This window comes from Pongo abelii, chromosome 3 (genome assembly GCF_028885655.2).
Source record: "Pongo abelii isolate AG06213 chromosome 3, NHGRI_mPonAbe1-v2.0_pri, whole genome shotgun sequence".
Taxonomy (NCBI): Eukaryota; Metazoa; Chordata; class Mammalia; order Primates; family Hominidae; genus Pongo; species Pongo abelii.
Genome location: NC_071988.2, coordinates 155,952,785 through 155,962,825, shown reverse-complemented (window position 1 = coordinate 155,962,825; position 10,041 = coordinate 155,952,785).

The window sequence follows — 10,041 nt, the reverse complement described above, 5'->3', positions numbered from 1 at the left end:
TTAGAGAGCTGTCACAACAGACTTGATCAAAAAGAGAAAAGAATTAGTGAACTTAAAGATGGAATATATAAAATTACCCAATCAGAGAAGCAAAAAGAAATAAGTATTTAAAAAGAGTGAAGAAGATCTATAAGAATTACGGGAAACCATCAAGTAAACTAATCTCCACATAATTGGAATTTTTGAGGAAGATGAGAGAGAAATAGGCCTATAAACACATTTAAGAAAATAATTGCTGAAAAGTTTTTAAATCAGGAGAAATATGACAATATCCAGGTTCAGGAATCTCAGAAGTCACTAATCAAATTCAATAAAAAGTAGGATTTCCCAAAGCACATTATAATCAATTTAGCAAAACTGAAATACATAGAAAAAAATACTCAAACTCGCAAGAGAAAATAAATATTTTACTTTCAACAGATACTCAATATGGTGTTGAGCACATTTCTCAGCAGAAATGCTGTAGGCCAGGAGAGACTGAAATGCTATATTCAAAGTGCTGAAGAGAGAAAACAAAACTACAAAACAAACAAATAAACAAACAAACAAACACCCTCTGCCAACCAACAAAACTGTATCTGGCAAAGCTATCTTTCAACCATGAAAGGGAAGTAAAGACTTTCCTAGATAAGCAAAAACTGAGGTAATTCATCAACACCAGATCTGCCTCAGAAAATGTGGTACATGTTCACTATGGAACACTACACAGCCATAAAAAATAATAAAATTGTGTCCTTTGCAGCAACATGGATGCAGCTTGAGGCTATAATCTTAAGCAAATTAATGTGGGAACAGCAAACTAAATACTACATGTTCTCATTTATAAGTGGAAGCTAAAGATTTAGTACACATGGACATAAATATGGGAACACTAGTTGCTGTAGACTTCTAGATGGTGGAAGGAGAGAGGAAGTCATGGGTTGAAAAACTACCTATTGGGTACTATGCTCACCACCTGGGTAATGAGATCTGTATCCCAAATATTAGCATCATGCAGTATTCTCATATAACAAACCTGTACAAGTACCCTTTGGTATATAAAATAAAAGGTAAAATTTTAAAAAATAAATAACGATTTTTAAAAAAGAAATGCTAAAAGGAGTTCTTCCATCTGAAAGAAGTGTACACTAACGTGTAACAATAAAACATCTGAACGTATAAAATTCACTGATAAAAGTAAAGAAACAAAGTTAGAATACTATGGATACTGTATTCATGATAAGTAAACCAGAGTCTTTCTACTTATATATTAAGTGGGAAGACTAAAAGGAAAAACTTTTAAATACAATAATAACTAAAACAATAGTTTAAGAGATAGGCAATATAACAACTTGTAAATTGAAACATTGCTAAATCCAAATGGAGAGGGGAATTGTGTTATAGAGTTTTATTTTCTTTGAGATCAAAGTTACGTCACTATAAGTTTAAAATAACTTGTTACAACTATAGGATGCTTTTATAAGCCTTATGGTAACCACAGAGCAAAAATCTATAATAATTACACTAAAAATAAATAGCACAGAAACCAAACATAATATTAGGGAAAATCACTTAACCATACAAGAAGACAGAAAAGGAAGAAAGGATCTTCAAAACAATTTTTAAAAAAAGTAACAAAACAGTAGCAGTAAACCCTTACCTATAGTTAATAACCTTAAATGGAAATGGATTAAATTATCCAATTAAAAAACAGAGGGACTGAATAGATCTGTAAGAACCAAACTCAACTATATGCTACCTACAAGAAACATACTTCACCTGCAAGGAAACACTCAGCCTGAAAATGAAAGGGTTAAAAAAAAAGTATCTCCGTACAAGGAAACCAAAAAAGAGCAAGAGTAGCTATAACCATATCAGATAAAAGAGACTTTAAGTAAAGAAAGATAAAAATAAAATAAAAAAGACAAGGAAAGCCATTACATAATGATAAAGGGGTCAGTATAGCAAGAACTTAAGACAATTATGAATATATTGCACTCAACCCCAAATCACCCAAAAAATGTAAAACAAATACTGATAGACATAAAGAGAGAATTTGACTGCAATACAATAATACTAAGGGGGGGACTTCAATACCCCACTTTCATTAATGGATAAATCATCTAGACAGCAAATCAACAAAGAAAAGTCAAACTGTATCATGGGCCAAATGACCTAACAGACATTTGCAGAACATTTCACCCAACAGCTGCAGAATACACATTTTCTTATCAGCACATGGAACATTTAGACCATCTATGAGGTAACAAAACAAGTCCTAAAAAATGTTTAAAAATCAAAATCTTATCCATTATCTTTTCTGACAATAATTGAATAAAACTATAAATCAATAGCTGAAGGAATATTGGAAACTGTACACATTTATTGAAATTAAACAACCTGCTTCTGCGCAACAAATGGGCCATTAAATAAATTTAGAAAAGAAATTTTAAAAATTATTTGAGACAAAAATGAAAATGGAAACACAGTATATCAAAACAAGCAAAAACAGTTCTTGGAAGGTTTTAGCAATAAACGTCTACATCAAAAAAAGTAGAAAGACTTCAAATAACCTAACAATTCACCTTTTAGAAGTAGAAAAGCAAGAATAAATCAAACACAAAATTAATAGGAGGGAAGAAATAATAAAGATCAAAGAAGAAATACATAAAATTGAGACTAAAAGAACAACATGGAAGATCAACCAAACAAAAACTTGATTATTTGAAAAGATAAACAAAATTGACATATCTTTAGATAGTTACCATTAGTTAGAAAACAAAAGAAAATGCCCGAATAAAATCAGAGATGAGAAAAGGGAAACATTACAACTGGTATCACAAAAATACAAATAATTATTAGCTAATATTATGAGCAATTATGTGCCAACAAATTGGAAAACCTGAAGAAACTGACAAATTCCTGGACAAGTACAACTTACCAGGATTGAACCACGAAGAAACAGAAAACCTGAAGAGACCAATAAAAACTAATGAGATTGAAGTAAGAGTAAAAAAGTCCTCCATCAAAGAAAAGCCCAGGACCTTAGGGCTTCACTGCCAGATTCTACCAAACTATTGAATAAAAATGAAAAATGGGACATGGATGAAATTGGAAATGATCATTCTCAGTAAACTGTCACAAGGACAAAAAACCAAACACCACATATTCTCATTCATAGAGGGGAATTGAACAATGAGAACACATGGACACAGGAAGGGGAACATCACAGTCTGGGGACTGTTGTGGGGTGGGGGGAGGGGGGAGGGATAGCATTAGGAGATATACCTAATGCTAAATGACGAGTTAATGGGTGCAGCACACCAGCATAGCACATGTATACATATGTAACTAACCTGCACATTGTGCACATGTACCCTAAAACTTAAAGTATAATAATAATTAAAAAAAAGAAAAATAATTCTACTCATCTGTTCCAAATAATTAAGTAGGAAGGAATACTTTCAAACTTATTTTTTAAGGCCAGAATTACCCTGACACTAAACCCAGAAAAGAAGATAACAAAGAGAAAACTACAGGCTAATGTCCCTATTGAACACAGATGCAAAAATTCTCACCAAAATACTAGCAAACTGAATTCAACAACACAATAAAAATATCACTGACCATTAGTTTGCATATCAATATATGCAAACTATGAATGATACATTATGTTAACAGAATGAAGAAGAAAAGATCATGTAATCATTTCAACTGATGTTGAAAAATCATTCAACAAAATTTAATATCTCTTCATGATTAAAAACTTTCAACTGGGTATAGAAGGAACAGACCTCAAAACAGTAAAGTCCATATGTAACAAACCCACAGTTAATACCATACTGAACAGGAAAAAAACCGAAAGACTTTGCTTAAGATCTGGAAAAAGACGAGGATGCTCACTTTCACCATTATTCAACTTGGTACTGGAAGTCAACCTAAAGCAGTTAGACAAGAGAAAGAAACAAAAGGCATCTGAATTGGAAAGAAGGAAGTCAAATTGTCCCTGTTTGCATATGACATGATCTTATACACAGAATAAACTAAACAGTCTAACATATAACTGTTAACAACACATAAACCAATTCCATAACGTTTCATAGTATAAAATCAACATACAAAAATTAGTTAATAGTGAACTTTCTAAAAAGATATCAAAGGCAGCAAGAATAAACATTGTGGAAAGGAGAGTCTAGTGAGGATGCAGAGAAAGGGGGATGCTAGTGTACTGTTGGTAGGAATGTAAGTTAGTGCAGCTACCAGGGAAAATAGTATGCAGGTTCCACAAAAAACTAAAGATAGATCTTTGCAGCAATCCCTACTGCTAGATATATATATATCTATATATATATAAATTGCTATAGTAAAGGGATGTCTGTACTCCCATGTTTACTGCAGCTATATTCACAATAGCCAAGATATGAAATTCACCTAAGTATCCAACAATGATGAATAAATAAAGAAAATGTGGTATACATACATAATGGCATAGTATTCAGCCATAAAAAAAGAATATAATCATGTCATTTGCAACAACATAATTGGAATTTCAGGTCATTATGTTACATTTAGTGAGCCAGGCAGAGAAAGACAAATGGTACATATTGTCGTTCATATGTGGAAGCTACAAAAGTTTATCTCCTGGAAGTAGAAGGTAGAATGATCATAACCAGAGGCTGGAAAGTGTTGGGAAGAGAGGCGTAAGGTTGGTTAATGGGTACAAAGATACAGTTAAATAGAAGGAGTAAACTCTAGTGTTTGAGAGCACAGTAGGGTGACTATAGTTAACAATAATTTATCGAATATTTCAAAAGATTAAGATGGTTCTCAACATAAAGAAATGATAAGTGTTTGAGGTGATGGATATTCTAATTACTTTGATTTGATCATAATAGATTGTATGCATGTATCAAAATATCATATGCACTTTATAAATATATACAGTTATTATGTATCAATTTAAAACTGGAAAAAAGAGCTTCTGTTGTTCAACATCCTTTTCAACCAATGTGATAGGCATGCATTGCTATTTCATTGTATTTCATTTTTATGATAAAATTGGTCATTTTCCTACTGTTTATGGACCACTTATATTTCGATTTTTGATGAAATGCTCTGTCAGTTTTCCTTGTCCACTTTTCCATTGTAATATTTACCTTTTTGTTATTTATCTTAGGTGTTCTTCATATTTTCCAAATTTGAATTCATGACTGCTAAATGTGTTTCAAATATCTTTTCAGATTCATAGGGTTTGGTGTTCACTTTGTTTTTATGAGTCTTTTGATGAATATAAGTACTTAAATTTAATGCATTTCAATGTATCATTTTTTATCCATTAAGCCATGTGAAATTCGTTTTGCTTAAGGTATGAATGTTGTTTTAATTTGAAAAATCTATATAATGAAGTAATCCATAAATACTTAAATAGTCTATCCAGTTCCACTGATTTGCACAAACACTTCTGTTATATACATCTTGCATAAATACATAGGTCTGTAGCTTTCTATTCTGTAATTTTTTATTTGCCTTTTTTGTACAATTTCCACACTGTCCTAAATATTTATAGCTTTAGAAGAAGTCGTTATATTTAAAACTAGAATTGCTTTTTCCTTGTCTGTTTTCAGGAATTCTTCTGTTTTTCTTGGCCCTTTACTTTTCCAAATAATTGAGAATAAAGTTGTCAAGTAGAAAAAATATATTGTTATGATTATAAATAGAATCACATTAAATCTATATCTCAATTTAGAGACATTTGTCATCTTTGTAATATCTTTTCCTATGAATATGATATAACTTTTTATATCCTGTTTCATTTCTTTCAATATATAATATGGTATAATTTCATTTAAAAAGCTTTTGTAGAACCTTAGTTAGATTTATTCATAATTTATTTTTGATACTATTCTTAAAGTTCAGACATCATTTGATTTTTGTATATTGCCCTTGTGTATGTCAAACTTGCCTAACTTTATTAATTTTAATTACTTGCTTTTGTAAACTTTTTGTAAACTTGAATTTTATTTCTGTCTAGAATCGTAACATCTGGGAGCATAGATATTTTTGTTTTCATTTCTAATGAATTTTATTTCTCTATATTTTCTTATGTTTATGGCTAAGCAACCAATTTTGTGTTGAATGTAAAGCTGACAAGAAATATCCTTTTATCATTTGTGATATTAAAATGCATTATTTTAAAATAATAAAACATTTTTACATATACATTTGTACATTTTGGCTTTGATTTTTAAAATTAATTATGTTTATTTTGAAATAACTGTAGACCCATGCAGTTTTAAGAACTAATATAGAGACATTCAATGTATCCTATTCAGTTTTTTCCCATGGTAACAACTTTTAACACCAGTACAGTACCATAACCAGGATATTGACATTAGTAAAATGAACTGATCTTATTCAGCTCTCTCCAGTTTTACAAGTACTGATTTATTTGCACAAGTTTCTATTAAGTTCTATGAAATTTTAAAACATGTGCAGGCTTGTGTAGCCACCACCGCAGTCAAGGTGCAGAACAGTTCCAGCACCACAATGATTCCTCTGTCACTTTTTTATAATAAATTCTCATACCATTTCTTTCCTCATCTCTCAGCCCTGTAAATAACTAATATGTTCTTCATTTCTATAATTTGTCATTCAAATAATGTTTTATAAATTGGATTCTACTGTATGCAAAATTCTGATACTGATCTTTTCACACAGCATAATTCTCTAGAGATTCTTCTAAGTTTTTGCATCATTCATCAATTTTATTTTAGTGTCGAAGGGCATTTCATGGTAAAAAATGTACTACCGCATATGTGGTGTATACCCAGTGTTTGACTATTATGAATAAAGGTTAGATGAACGTTTTTGTGTGATCATAAATTTTTATTTTTATTGGTTTTTGTGTGAATATAAATTTTCATTTTTTTCTGGGTTAAATACTCAAGAATGAACGTGTTGGATTTCATGAAAATTGATTGTTTAGTTTTGTAATAGCGACTGCAAAACTAATTTTTAAAGTGTCTATACCATTTTATATTCTCACCAACAATATATGAGTGATTCAATATCTGTCCAGATAACTTGTAATAGTTGTTATTGAAATGTTAGCTCTAAGGAAAGTAAGCCAATATAAATAACTGACCTGAAATTACCATGCTGTGAAAAGTCCAAGTCCATGAAGAAGTCTTGGAAGAGAAACATCATGTTGAAAAATATAGAGGCCAAGGGGCACGAGAGAGTCAGACTGTGAGTGAAGAAGCCAACTTTGAAGTAGGTCCTCCAGCCCCAGGTACCATGCTAATTTCATGTGTACCAGAGTTGAATATACAGCTAAGTTCTCCTTGAATTCTTGAGTCATGCAATTATGAACAAATTTAAATGATGATTTTAAGTCACTAAGTTGTAGTGTTCCTTTGATATAGAAGTTAGAACAGCAAAACACGTAACAAATTTGGTAAATATTAGTTATGATCATTTTTAAGAGTTAATCTTTGATATAATACCCTTTATATTACTAAATTACAATGGATAAGAAAATGTTTAAAAATCAAATATAAAAGTGGACACATGGTAGATACACATAATTAAGAAACAGAGGACCAATAAGCTCATGCTTATTGCTTTTGTCCTAAAATATGGACAAATTTTTCTTTGTGAGGATATGAAAAAATATGGTATATCTATATAGGTGTGTATAGTATATACGCATATTCATAGATACAAATAGTGAAATTAATATGCAATATACTTTAAGATTTTATAGTAAATGACAGATCTTTCTCTTGTTTATATTTTTAATTTTTAAAAAATATCTTAAAATAAGCAAAGCATATATTCAGAAAAATACATAACATTTTGGGGGTTCTTGATAGAGTCCACATTAGATGTTTATTTAATATTTATGTAGTAAGTTTTCACATTTAAACTCAATTTTACTTATTAAAATTTCTAAGTGCTAATTTTAAGCCAATAGCAATAAATGTTTTCAGATGAAAGATTGGTAAATGTTGGGGATTTCTCGGTAATGTGAAGGAGCTGAATAATGTGTAAATGGAAAAATATTAAGGGGAACATCACACTCCGGGGACTGTTGTGGGGAGGGGGTGGGAGGGATAGTATTAGGAGATATACCTAATGCTAAATGACGAGTTAATGGGTGCAGCACACCAACATGGCACATGTATACATACGTAACAAACATGCACATTGTGCACATGTACCCTAAAACTTAAAGTAAAATAGTAATAAAATAAAATTAAATTAAAAAAAAGAGTTTTTAAAACTTGTAAAATTTTCTTTCATTATGAGGGGATAAAAAAATGTGTTTTCTGGAGGAACAAGTTATAAACCTTTTTCCAGGTAATTACATTAGCAATTAATTACCTGGAAATTATAGTTTTCCATTTCCTTACTCTGATAAGTCTGAAAAAATTCATGTATCTCCCACCCTTGCTGATAGAGAACAGTGTATATTATTTTCCTTAGATTATTTAAGATAATACTTCATAGTCACTTTTTGTAGATAGGAACAAATGAAATACAGTATAGTGAACATTTACAAAAATATTATTGGTACATTTACATATTTTATCTAAAGTTAATATGTTTTACAATTTAAAAAGGCTTTTGGATATTCATCATTTATCATTACCTCAATTTATGCCTCTGTTACCAATATAGCTAGTAATAACTTAAAAGAATTAAAACGGAAGAAAGAAAATTTGTCACCTCTTTAAATTTTGAGTCTTCCTTCCTTTATTGTAAATATTTGTTACTAATTATTTTCTTTTCATTTCCACTTTCTTCCCTTCTTTTATTCTTGTGGTATTGTGTATATATCTTAAATGCAAAACTGTTTACAATACATAAAAATGGTAAAAATTTTACTTCTCTCCATTTGCCTTTATTGTATTTAATTATTGCATATTTTATTCTATTTTAAAACAAATTACAAACAAAACAACCCCTTCACCAGAAAAGAAAGAAAATAAATTTAGTTCTATCTGGTGCCATTGTTTGAACAATACTGTTTTTTTCCTTTACTCAGCCATTCTTTTTTTCTTTCATGTTGGAAATATTTATAGAGTCCCTATCATGGATGAGGCACTAAACTAAACATTTGTTGTATGGTGCTGAAGAGTAGAAAAATAAATTCATGCTCCAATGGGAGCTTACATTTCCACAGAGTACTAACTTTAAATAAATGTTTTCATAATTATGTCATTAGAATTTTGATAAGCAATAAATGTGTTTGTTATGTGTGTTTTATGTTTACCATTTATTTATTCAACAAATATTTATTGGTCACTGCTCTGTTCCACCGTGCCCACTGTTGAAGAGAATGGAGTTTTTAGAGGGATTATTTTGAATACGAGGATGCTTCCTCTCCTTCCTCTCACTTGAGGTTAATTTGCTAAAATTACATTGCTGATGCTGCCTGTGTGAAATTTGTTCGATCTTCAAAGGTCATATGATAACCAAAATGAGGACTACAGCAAACAAAGTTGTGGAATAATCCTATTTACCCACTGAAAACACCCTAAACATGTTCTCCATAGCACTCACTATTCTCAAACTCACTCCTTTCTTCCAACCTTGAATATCTTTTTCTTTCTTACCTCAGCATGATTATACAAATTACACCTACTCTAAAAGTTTCAGAAGAACCATAGTTTCAGAAGAACCTCAATAAATATTTCTTGGCTACAGAAGTCTATAGTATTTTTCTTACGAACGTGGGTAGAATTCTAGCCTATATGGTTGTTTGGCTGTTATTTATTTCCTTCCTTATATTAGTAATTTTAATTTTCAGTTAGTATGTCTTGCCTACCCTAGACATCATAATCAGAGTACAACGTTCATCATAAAATCAACTCGCCATTGTTCTTCACCTTCAACTCCAAATGAGTCTGTTAAACATAATGTGTTAAGAATGCAGTGAACCAACTTTGAGTGAAGCACACTGTTTTATTATGGTAAAATATCTTTGAGGTAGACATCTAATTCAAGTAAAATGAACTGTGCTTTTACTATACATAAACATGATGCAAAGCACCCTAG